Below are 11,237 nucleotides of genomic sequence, written 5' to 3'. Positions count from 1 at the left end.
CAATCAGTTAGTTAGTCTGTGTATTTTGTATAACGTTAGATAACTGTGTCCACGTTTCCGTTATAATGGAAATTTATTCCCTCTAAACGCGAATAAATCGCACGTCAATCATAAACTATGAACCAAAAAAGCACAATCTATCCCGAGTGAGACAAACTGCTTGATCCCCGTCTCCAGTGTACCAGCAGAGAACCTGCAGAACCGAATCAGTGAAAAAACACACCGGGCTACACAGCCTCTCTACCTGAGCAGCTGAAGCTGTGGCTCACACCCTCGACACACAGACACACAGACGGTGCTTCTGCATGCCAGCCACACGTGTGCGCACCTGTGAGAAATAAATATGTGAGGTGTACGCTGCTTTTCTATCTTTTTTCCCCTTTTCTTTCTTTCTTTCTGTCAGCGACATACACTCCTAACACAGGACGGGTTGTTTTAATTGACTGAGTTGATCATTAAGCCATAGTGATGCGCGGATCGGCTCTGATAGCACCTGAATCAGCATGTACGCATCAACCATCCAGCCGTTACAACATGATTGAGCTAGTAAAGCAGTTTTGTGTTGCTATGTGTGGTATTTATTCAGTTTTGGGAAATCACAATGTCTAGAAAGCATCAGTGGCTGCAGCTGACAGGGACAGCTAACGTTAACACTAGCAGCAAAGCTAACATCAGGATCGTCATCCGTTAAAAGCCTCCCGTTGTCGGATACGACATGAAACTACTCCAATTAGCTCAATCACGTTGTAACTAAGACATCCGCTGGAGAAAATAATTTTTTCACGGGCCACTTTGTGAGTTTAGTGAGTTATTACAGACACAGCTAACGGCTAACAGCTAACGGTTAGCCTAGCTAATCTACGATAACCATGTTATTAATAACACACAGAGAAAATACTAATGTTTGTTCAGTCATTGTGTTTATAGACTTTACAAACATCAGATTAGTCTAAACGGTGATATAGTGACGTGAAAAATGTGATATATACATATATATAGCTAAACTCAGCAAGGTAAACAACAAGGGGATTCCCATTTACACAGTGCTAAGAGTGCTGGACCGGAAGTGTCGCACAAAAAAAACGGAAGCTGGCTGCGTTCTGTTTTGCCTCCGTGTTTCCGTGAAAAATAAGGTGGATATAGTTGATTCAAAACACACATTAAACACACATTAAACATGGCTTAATAGAGACAGTGTCAAACACAAATCAGCTTCACTATAACTCGCAGCATTCACAGACAAACACTTGTCTTTATCTGGACACAGTTCCCCCACAAATACAACATGCTAACGTTATTAGCACAAGCCTATGGCATTTTACATTGTATAAATTAGCCTAGCGATCTTTTCCTCTTCTCATATAAAACCAGGGACAACAGCAACATGTAACAAAGGTAACGGCACATAATTTGGCTCCATTACAGCTCACAACATTCACTGACAAAAAAAAACTGTCTGATACTAAACATGTTTTCCAAGCAAATACAACATGCTAACGTTATTAGCACAAGTCTATGGCATTTTACATTGTACAAATTAGCCTAGCGTCTAGCGATCTTTTCCTCTTCTCACATAAAACCAGGGACAACAGCGACATGTAACAAAGGTAACGGCACATAATTTGGCTCCATTACAACTCACAACATTCACTGACAAAACAACTGTCTGATACTAAACACGTTTTCCAAGCAAATACAACATGCTAACGTTATTAGCGCCAGCCTATGACATTTTACATTGTAGTGCTGTAAAGTTTAGTTGATTCAAAACACACATTAAACACACATTAAACACACATTAAACATGGCTTAATAGAGACAATTTCAAACACAAGTACACAAATCAACTTAACTGTAACTCGCAGCATTCACAGACAAACACTTGTCTTTATCTGGACACATTTTCCCCACAAATACAACATGCTAACGTTATTAGCACAAGCCTATGGCATTTTACATTGTATAAATTAGCCTAGCGATCTTTTCCTCTTCTCATATAAAACCAGGAACAACAGCAACATGTAACAAAGGTAACGGCACATAATTTGGCTCCATTACAGCTCACAACATTCACTGACAAAACAACTGACTGATACACAATAATACACGTAAACACGTTTTCCAAACAAATACAACATGCTAACATTATTAGCACAAGTCTATGGCATTTTACATTGTATAAATTAGCCTAGCAACGAGCAGAGATTTCCTCTTCTCATATGAAGCCAGGATAAATCACACACACGTCTTAAAATGCTATTTTAGTGGAGGCTTTACTGTCTTCACAATTTATTGTTTCTTATCTGTGAAATACAGTAAATACAAGCTTTGTTTCCACTGAGGGAAATGGTGTCAGTTTACAGAGACAGACAGGAGGTCTGCGTCACTGCGACGCCAAAGACGGTGGATAAACCAAGACGGTCCACTGTGAGCCAGTTTCCTGTATCAGTGTCACGTGGGGTTCGTGACCACCACGCCCCTTTAGGAGACTAACAGCAGGTCCTGAGTCCATTGACTTCAGTGGGAGAAATGAACGTGATTACAGATTATGGCCGATTCTTTCGCCCCATAGTCACGGAAGCAGATATTGGGCCCATTTATCACAAGCAACATACCTTCAGAACATTCTGACACCAGAATGGCAAATTTCAGACGGACAAATCAGGAGAAAATTTACTTTGTTCAAGACCTGTTTCTGTCTCAACAACACACTCTTGCGAGATCTGGCAACACATATCTCCTCTCTGGTGCTGAAATCAGTGCAGTTTCATCAAAGATACTGGATTACTAAAAATGTTGTTTTCCAGCGGATGTCTTAGTTCCAACATGATTGAGCTAACTGGAGTAGTTTCATGTCGTATCCGACAACGGGAGACTTTTAACAGATGACATCCTGATGTTAGCTTTGCTGCTGCTGTTAGCTGTCCCTGTCAGCTGCAGCAACTGATGCTTTCTAGACATCGTGATTTCCCAAAATTGAATAAATACCACACATAGCAACGCAAAACTGCTTTGCTAGCTCAGTCATGTTGTAACTAAGATATCTGCTGGAAAAAAATTTTTTTCACCGACTGTTTATTGAGTTACTGAGTAATTACAGACACCACTAATGGCTAACGGTTAACCCAGCTAATCTACGATAACCAAGCGAGGTTGGGGGTACTCGTCTTTGATTGGGCTACAGGGAACAACGCCTACTTAGGAGACCGGAAATGTATACCTTTTCATACAATGGGGGTATATTGTAGTAATCTAGTACCTTTGGCGAGGCTGAGCGTGAGGGTGGGTGAGTTCAACTTTCTGTCAACAACGGGTGTTTTCAAAACACCCCCATTTTCACAGGTAACTTAGCCTGTCCCCCCGCCGCAGGAAATAATGTATTAATACTGGAAAGCTGTTGATGTGGCACTTTTCTCCTTATGAAAGTAACACGGTGATTATTCAACCAATGAGAATTTGGACGGACGAGAGGATAGCGACCAAATAATCGACTAGTCAAACAGGAGACTATAGCCCTCGTGATACGGTGCTTGTTGAGGTTGGTTAGTAACCTCAGACGCAACCTGCCACCTCGTTCTTGAAAGTTAGCACAGAAAAGGCACAAGAGTAGCGCCTAGCGTCTGATCTTGTGTTTTCCAGGTGGTTAAAGATACAGTATGTGTGCAGTTAGATAAAGGTCCGTTTTTCAAGTCATCATTTCAATTATTGTAATAAAAATAATGATAATAAACTCTATTGATATAGGACCTTTCCAAATACAGTTACAAAGTGCTGTCTATCTATCTATCTATCTATCTATCTAGCTATCTAAATAAAAACATGTTGCAAATTTTGGAACTAATTACATCCATCATTTTTTAACTCAATACTCTTGACTTAAATGTTATTGGAAATGTCTGGAAACAAGCATGTTTGGAATTAAAACCAATCAGAGATCAATAAAGGAGACAGACAGCTCAGATACATTTTTAGGAGAGACTTAAACGACAACAGTGACTCAGACAGATAAATATATGATGAACTTTTCATTGTGAGTTTTTGGTCTGGCTACATTCCTGTTCCCTACAGAACCAGCTCCTGTTGTTAACCAGCACTTTAAAGACCATTTGGAACATCTTTTATTACATTGATCGTTTTGTCATTGATCAGTTTCATTGATCAGTTTCAGAGGTGTTTAAACCATAACTTTAACAGATACCAGTTTTTTTTGGGGCATTTTTTAACCTTTAATGGATAGGACAGACAAGTGTGAAAGGGGGAGAGAGAGAGGGAGTGACATACTACTAATAATAGTGACTACATCCCCTGGACTTATTATTATATGTAATTGGCTATGTTAATAATAATTTCAGCTAATAATTACTAATAGTGTGTACAAGTCTAGTTTGATAATAACCAGTTCTTTTGATGCTTTTTAAAGGAGCTATAAGTGGGGCACTCTCTGACTGTAAGTGGCAGGCTGTTCCATAACCTACCACCCATGACAGAGAGGGCAGCCTGGACAAAAGTGGTCCGCCTATAAGGGACTACACAGTCTCCTCTAACTACTGCTCTAGTGACCTTGGTTGAGGGTTGAGTGTTTGTACGTTTTATAAATTCTTTCAATTTAAATAAATAATAAATAATAATAATTAATAAATTCTTTCTTCCAGGTTTTGGCATAAGTTGTCTCTCAGAGCGGTGAATTTATCCTCCCAGGCTGTCTGGCTCTGGAGGAGCTCGGCATCTCCAGAGGTCACCTCTTGTGTTGTCTCAGCGAGTTTTCTAACGAGGCAGTTGTTGTCCTCGGTGAGACGGAGGATCTCAGCGTCTGTCAGGCTGATTTCTGCCTCCACTTTGACCCTAGAGTGGGTCTGCTGTGCCTTCATGCTCTGTTGACTTTCTTCCAGGTTGCAGAAGTTGTCTCTCAGAGACTGGAATTTATCCTGCCAGGATGTCTGGCTCTGAAGGAGCTCAGCATCTTTAACTTTCAGCTCTTCTGCTATTTCGGAGAGCTTGTGAATGAGGCAGTTGTTGTCCTGTGTGAGACGGAGCATCTCAGCGTCTCTCTGGCTGATTTCGGCCTCCACTTTGACCCTAGATTGGGTCTGCTGTGCCACCCAGCTCTGCTGTCTTTGTAATTTGTAATTTGTGATTTGCAGGTCTTTGCAGAAGTTGTCTCTCAGAGTCTGGAATTTATCCTGCCAGGCTGTCTGGCTCTGGAGGAGCTCAGCATCTCTAGAGGTCACCTCTTGTGTTGTCTCAGCGAGTTTTTTAAGGAGACAGTTGTCCTCAGTGAGATGGATGATCTCAAGGTCTCTCTGGTGGAGTTGCTCCTCCATCAGAGAGACCTTGATGGTCAATTCCTTCTCCTGCATCTCCCATCTTTGGTTATTTGCCTCCATGTCTGTTGCAGACTTCTGACTCAGAGCCTCGTATTTTGCCTGCCAGACGTCCTCGCTCTGCTGGAGAGCAGCATCTTTGCTGCTCATCGCTGTGTGTGCCTCTGCCAGCGTCAGAAGGAGACTGTTTCTTGTCGCGGAGTTTCAGGAGGTCAGCGCCCATCTGATCCATCTGTTCTCTCATCTGGGCTTCCTTCTCCTGGTACTCACTCTGTACCTGGCTCTCAACCTCCTGCCTCAAAACCTGCTTGATCTAGTTTGGGGCAGTTTGTCTTTCAGCCTCATACCTTGCGACCTTCTTCTTGATAATGTGGTGCATCTTTTGGTGTTGCATGTCCTTCTGGTTTCCGCAAGAAGCATTGTTGTGCTGGTGGTTGTGGTAGTTTTGGGGAGGTCCATGACGGCCCCCGACTTCACCAGCTGGTCTTTAGTGCAACACACACCACCGCCGTATGCCGTGCGTCAAAACGCCCGTCTCCATTATAATCTATGAACAAACCCCCACCAGCCCACTGCTCTATTTCCAGCGCGGCCGGCGCTGCGAGAAAAGCCTTTTATGTACGTCTCGGTCGCCGTAGTATCAACTCCGGGTGTTCAAATTATTAATAAGATAAGAAACACACCCGTGAAATCCAAGTTGTTGTTGCCTCAAAGTTTTTCCTCTTCTTCTTCTGTTACAAGCAGTTGGCAATCGTTGGCAACTAGTGTAGGTACAGCAACCTGGCGGGCTGGGGTGGGAAATACACTTTCGACGGTGCCGGGTCAAAATATGAAAACGTGCCAAGTACTGTTTTAAAACTATTTATGACCCTTTTTAGGTTAAATAGATCCTTACCTATCAGAAATATGTGCTGTGCCATCTCAGGCTATCTTATTTTTTATTTTTTTCCACATTTAATCAACATGCATATGCGTGTTTTGTCAACCCTGTTATGATACACCAATTAGTGTCTGAAAATATTTTAAATACATATTTACAACAAATCTGCTATATTTTGAAGGATAAATCTCCCCTTGTTACACTGAGTGTGTTTGTACAGTGAGAATATTGAGATGTTAATTTTTATCCATGGATGAATATGCTCATTGCAATTGACACTTTCACAGCATCTTTCTTTTTCAGAACAGAATATGGAAACAAAACAATAATACCCACATTTAATTCTGTAGATTACTGGTTTCTTTTACTTAACACATAAAATGAGTTGATTGACATTTGTCTTTTCATTTTTTGAATTATACTAGAATATTATACAAGTAATAGGGCTGACACCTCAGTAACAGGGCTGACACCTCAGTAACAGAGTTGACAACAGTTACCATACTAATAGTTTAAGTTGCAGCTTTGGGTCTAATGAAGATAATGGGGACATTCATAAATCTTTAATTCAACATGACTAATCAAAGAATATTTTGGAGACATATTTATTGAGAGGTTTTAGCATTTTTCAAAACATGAAGGATATTGAAAGGACAGTCACAATGAATTTGATCCATTGAACATGTTTGGTCTGCTCTGAAAGTTGCATCATTTCCTGGGAGTGAAATCAGCTTCCTTTTGTGAACATGCTGGTGAAAAGACAAATAAGTGTCCTCTTCTTTTCACGATTTTTCTTAGAGTTATATAATGTTTGACAGAGGGGGACAAGCTTATTGCGTCAGCCCTGTTTCCATAAAAGGACACGTTAAAAAGATATTTGTTAAAAAATTTTTAATGTACATAAACGACATGATATAAGCCTCTAATGAATGCACACCATGTGGTCTCATGACGTTCACCACATGGCTGCCAAGAACATTTTTCATCAACCCTGTTACCATTCTAGCGTAACAGGGTTGACGTAACAGAATTAACAAAAGTATGGTTTTGCGAGTACATGAAAATATACTTTCCTTACCAATAGTAGACATTATATACATGGTTTTACAAGTTTCATCGCTAGCTGAGAGGGAAATTGAAAAAATTGTGCACTTGGTGACAAGTTTTTGAAATTTGGCATAGTGTAAGGTATGGGTATAAGGTTTTCAAAAACCAAGTTGGGATAGCCACAAATTTCAATATGGCCCTCACCGGAGATCTGGATCTACTCCAAATTGTAATGGGTTCCATGTTGGACCGTGTTGTACCTCTCCACCAAGTTTAACACTATGCCAAATTTCAAAAACTTGTCACCAAGTGCACAATTTTTTCAATTTCCCTCTCAGCCAGTAGCATGTCTACTATTGGTAAGGAAAGTATATTTTCATGTACTCGCAAAACCATACTTTTGTCAACACTGTTACCATCGTCCCTTTTACACTAGAATGGTAACAGGGTTGACAATAACAGGGTTGCCGAAAAATGTTCTTGGCAGCCATTACTAGCCATGTGGTGAAGGTCATGAGACCACATGGTGTGCATTCATTAGAGGCTTATATCATGTCATTTATGTACATTAAAAATTTCTAACAAATATCTTTTTAATGTGTCCTGTTGTGGAAACAGGGCTGACACAATAAGCTTGTCCTCCTCTGTCAAACATTATATAACTCTAAGAAAAATCATGCAAAGAAGAGGACACTTATTTGTCTTTTCACCAGCATGTTCACAAAAGGAAGCTGATTTCACTCCCAGGAAATGATGCAACTTTCGGAGCAGTCCATTATCTCAGAAGGGGTGTGTTCATTAAAAGTAACACGGTTGACGACTACCTGGCAACCCGACTAAATCGTTGTTTTTTACAACATTTTACAGATATTAAGAATAAAACCCATTCATGAGTAATGAAAGGACACTTGAGGCTTTATATACAAGTTTATGTTTTTATGATAGTTTGACTTTTTTGGGCCTTAATAGCTAGTAAAAATAGAACAATCATATTGAGTGACAGGCCATTTTTACAGCTTTTGAATGATGCTTCGTACAAAAAGGTGTTTAAAACTCTCAAAATAAATAAACATTGTTTTAATGTTACAAGAGATATCATGGAAAATACATTCTAAAATGATTATAGTGTATTTATTGTTTATTGACATTTATAGCACAGTTTTGTTCGAGAGACACAAAATGGCACGTTTTCGTATAATGACCCTGCCGCTGAGCGCCACCACCAATGTGTGTTGGGGGACGGCACTTGACGGCCACAGTGCCGCACCGGCGGCAGTGTGTGTTGCACTTTAGTCTGTAGTGGGGTCTCCTTTCCATCTTTCTTTGCAGTGATGGCCAAGAGACTCCTCCTCCAGGTGCTCCAGCTTCCTCCCACAGTCCAAAGACATGCAGGTTAATTGGTGACTCTAAATTGTCCGTAGGTGTGAATGTGAGTGTGAATGGTTGTTTGTCTCTATGTGTCAGCCCTGTGATAGTCTGGTGACCTGTCCAGGGTGAACCCTGCCTCTCACCCAGTGTCAGCTGGGATAGGCTCCATGGTATGATATAGAACATTCCACAGTGCTGATTGATTAGAGTTTATCTATAAGGTCATAACATGAACTGATTTGAATCAGATCCCACACAAGTCTGCTAATATGTCGTAATATCAAACAGAGACCATACGCTCAAATACTTATTACCATTTTTAACTGTCAACATTTCAGTGTGTGTGTGTGTGTGTGTTGTTGTGGTGAAAGGAGGTGTCATCACAGAGCCTGTGGTGTGTGACAGTGTGAGCTCTAACATCTAAGCTTTGACACACTAGCTGCATGCCAAGGTTTCTTCCCACTGCTCCATCACTGCTGCTCTGGTAAATGGACACCACAGGACAGTCAGTGTGTGTGTGTGTGTGTGTGTGTGTGTGTGTGTGTGTTTGTGTGTATAGGACTCTTGTTACTGCTGCTGGAACAGACACAGATAGGGGCAATGCTGCCTTTACTGTCCCCTCTAAACTAGGAAATTGGACACTCGGATCTCTCTTTTATTTTGGGGAGTTCTCTGTTTTACCGCACTTCACTGATCACTTGAAGGCAGCATTCACCTCAACACACCACAGACTGACCTGAGCCGCGCATGCGCCCTGACAGCTGAAACTCCCGTGAATGCAGCACCGAGGATCCGGTGATTAAAACAAGGAAGATGCGGAAAAGTGTGAGGAGCTGAGCAGGAGTGTACGGGAGCCGGTGTGAGCGGATGCTGTGGCGGCTGCAGGCAGCGGATAGTGTCGCAGAAGCTGCTGCGTGTTGTCGCTGAGGTTGAGCCGGCTCGGATCCCGGAGAGGCTGCACAAACTCCTGGAGCTGTCCAAGGTAAGTTAGGAGCCTCTCTCCCCGCTGTCCTTCAGCTGTGGAGCCGCTGGGCTGCACCGCGGAGCAGGAAGTGCAGCAGTGTGTGGGGCTGTCAGGGAGCTCCAGGAAACACTTGTGATGTGTGTCTTTGTGATCGTGGGGCTTCAGCAGGCAGATGAAGTCATTCTCCACAAGTACAGTTTGACATGTACATGTGTGGTGAGCAGCAGCAGCAGCAGCAGCAGCATTAGTCCCTGAACCTCCTGCTCACTGAGTCACCCTGACACCAGGCACAGGACACACACTGCACACAGGCACTGTGGCTACACTTGGGTTGATATTGTTTTCAATGTGATGCATAAAGGCCAGTTTAATCACCATGGACACACTCAGCCTGTGAGAGCAGCTGGAGCCTGTGATGTCTTCAGTGTCTCTGGGTGTCATGTGGAGATGCTCTCAGGTTGCATCATGGGAAGTTGGCATCCAGTGTTTCAGGAAGTTGACTGATCCTAGGGACGCTGGGATATCTCAGCCTGTCAGCACGCTTTTAATTACACTGTTTTAATATCGTTATATCTCAGGTTGTCCGTCTGTACGTACCGGGGTCATCCCATGGGGTCGGTGCCTTTTGCGTCTCCAAGAAATAATCTGTCATAAATTGACTATAACAGCAAACAATTATGTAATTTAATAACGCCCTCCTGAGACCCTGTGTCCTGGGTTTACTGCACCTTATACTTCATACTGAACTCAGACCTGTCGTCCTCGGTCGTGGACACTTTTTTGTGCCATCTAGTGGCAGTGAGAGGACAATACACTAATCCATGTAAAAACAAGATGGCAGCCATCTCTGCCAAGTCAGTCTGCATCTGATCCCCACACAAAAGTGGACAAAACCTGATCACATTTAATGGTTGCAACGTATTTACTCATGATTAATCATGTTTGTAGTTTGATATGGCAACAAATTTGACCAATTTTAACAACACTAACAAGCTGAGACGCTGTTAATTAAAGGGGAACTCATGTTTTTTTCAACCTGGGCCCTATTTTCTCATCTACTTTTGTCTAAATGACTGATAGGATGTTGAATATGTGACATTTCTCCAATATGACAAAAATACAGGGGACTTTAGTCGTGGATCAGCTTACAACTGAACATGTCGGCCACTTAGTAGAAAATACGGAGTTATATCTCGTGTATCGCTGTCCAGCCTGAAAATACGGAGATATGAATTTCTGTCCATATCGTTGAGCGCTAGTAGACACCTCTGCTGATAATTCAGCTCCTGGTTTAAGACCTTCTGAACAATGAACACTGAGGGAATTCTGACCAGGAGAAGTCACCTTTCAGATGCTACTAAATCCCCCTAAATCTTACTGCTCCTTTAATCAGTGATGTTGCATGCTGATGAATAGTTGTCTTAATTTGCATACTCCAGTTTCGCATTGATGTAAAGAGGGGCTCAGTGTTCCGGTCCCTGTGAGTTTCGTGTTGCTTACTGTCATTGTGCATCGTCAAAGTTTCAACCTTAAACTGAGTTGACGAGTAACAAGTGTAGAGTTGCCTGCAGTGGATGGACCGCGCTGCCTACAGTACACACTGCAAAGCTTTGCCCTTGTGCTGCCGTCGCGAGTACTGCATTAGCCATTATGGTTG

The 11,237-nt window shown here is 42.0% G+C and overlaps 1 protein-coding gene across 1 annotated transcript in view; it reads left to right on the top strand.

Moving 5' to 3' along the window:
- The first annotated feature begins 9,418 nt into the window (after window positions 1-9,418).
- Window positions 9,419-11,237, top strand: part of plppr5b (phospholipid phosphatase related 5b) — a 175,148-nt gene continuing 173,329 nt past the window's right edge. Inside the window, exon 1 of the mRNA XM_033638552.2 lies at window positions 9,419-9,598. The gene's annotated coding sequence lies outside the window, so the exon portion shown is untranslated. The remainder of the gene's footprint in view (window positions 9,599-11,237) is intronic.

This window comes from Epinephelus lanceolatus, chromosome 20 (assembly GCF_041903045.1).
Source record: "Epinephelus lanceolatus isolate andai-2023 chromosome 20, ASM4190304v1, whole genome shotgun sequence".
Classification (NCBI taxonomy): Eukaryota; Metazoa; Chordata; class Actinopteri; order Perciformes; family Serranidae; genus Epinephelus; species Epinephelus lanceolatus.
This window is presented reverse-complemented; position numbering and strand designations above follow the sequence as displayed.